This window comes from Echinops telfairi, unplaced genomic scaffold (assembly GCF_000313985.2).
Source record: "Echinops telfairi isolate 266 unplaced genomic scaffold, ASM31398v2 ScPeMD7_2796;HRSCAF=3393, whole genome shotgun sequence".
NCBI classification, from domain to species: domain Eukaryota; kingdom Metazoa; phylum Chordata; class Mammalia; order Afrosoricida; family Tenrecidae; genus Echinops; species Echinops telfairi.
The window spans coordinates 1,545-2,919 of NW_022106694.1; the positions used below are offsets into that span (position 1 = coordinate 1,545).

At 46.0% G+C, this 1,375-nt stretch overlaps 1 non-coding gene across 1 annotated transcript; it reads left to right on the forward strand.

Moving 5' to 3' along the window:
* The first annotated feature begins 744 nt into the window (after positions 1-744).
* Positions 745-907, forward strand: LOC115870936. The gene has a single exon (XR_004047008.1). It is a non-coding gene; the product is annotated as a U1 spliceosomal RNA (small nuclear RNA).
* Positions 908-1,375: the final 468 nt, after the last annotated feature.

Sequence of the window (1,375 nt, forward strand, 5' to 3'; positions counted from 1 at the left end):
CTGATGGTGCCCGGCTATCAAAAGATATAGTATCTGGGGTCTTTAAAGGCTTGAAGACAAACAAGTGGCCATCTAGCTGAGAAGAATGAAATTCCACATGGAAAAAGCACACCAGCCTGTGTGATCACGAGATGTCAAAGGGATCAGGGATCAGGCATCAAAGAACAAAAAATCATATCACTGTTAATGATGGGGAGTGAAGAGTGGAGACCCAAGGCCATCTGTAGGCATTAAACATCCCCTTACAGAAGGGTCGTGAGAAGGAGATGAGCCAGTCAGGGTGCAGTATAGCACCAATGAAACATACAACTTTCCTCTAGTTCTTTAATGCTCCCCCCCCCATCATGACCCCAATTCTACCATAAAAATGTGACTAGACTAGAGGATGTGCACTGATACATATCAGAGCTGGAAACACAGGCAATCCAGGACAAATAAACCCCCAAGGACCCTTAAGGAGAGTAGCGATACCAGAAGGGGAAGGGGAAGGTAGGGGAGAAAGGAGGAACCAATCACAATGATCTGCACATAACTCCCTCCCAGAGGGATGGACAACAGAAAAGTGGGTGAAGAGAGACATCAGACAGTGTAAGGCATGAAAAAATAATAATTTATAAATTATCAAAGGTTCTTGAGAGAAGGACGGTGGGGAAGGGAGGGGGGAAATGAGGAGCTGATACCAAGGGCTCAATTAGAAAGAAAATGTTTTGAGAATGCTGATTGCAACATATGTACAAATGTGCTTGACACAACGGATGAGGGGAGATACCATGATCACGAAGGTGGTTTTCCCAGGGTGAGGCTTATCCATTGCACTCTGGATGTGCTGATGCCTGCGATTTCCCCAAGTGTGGGAAACTCAACTGCATAATTTGTGGTAGTGGGGGACTGCATTTGCGCTCTCAGCTGGGGGGAAACAACAACAACAACAACAAAAGAGTTGTAAGAGCCCCCAATAAAATGATTTTTTTTAAAGGACAATGAATTATTTTCCAGGCCAGCACTATCCTGTTTGAGCGCATTGCTGCAGCCACTGTGCCAATCCATCATGCCTTATAACCTGAGGTACTTGTCTTCGGGTATAGTGTTCTGCCATTCACAAGATTCACAGTGGCCAATTCTTTCAGAAGTGGGAGACCAGGCACTCCTTTGTTTCTCTGTCTGGAAACTGCTGAAGCCTACCCACAATGAGTGACCCAGCAGGCATTTGAACTACTGGCTGCAAAGCTTCCACCATTACAGCCAAATGCAAGCCACCACAGTACAACAGACAGTAACAGCATCTTAACACCACACAGAGACTCCTCCCTGGGGGAAGCCACGTGTTCAGGCAATTGCTGCTGTTCCACATGTAAGTATGGGGCTACATGAAGTC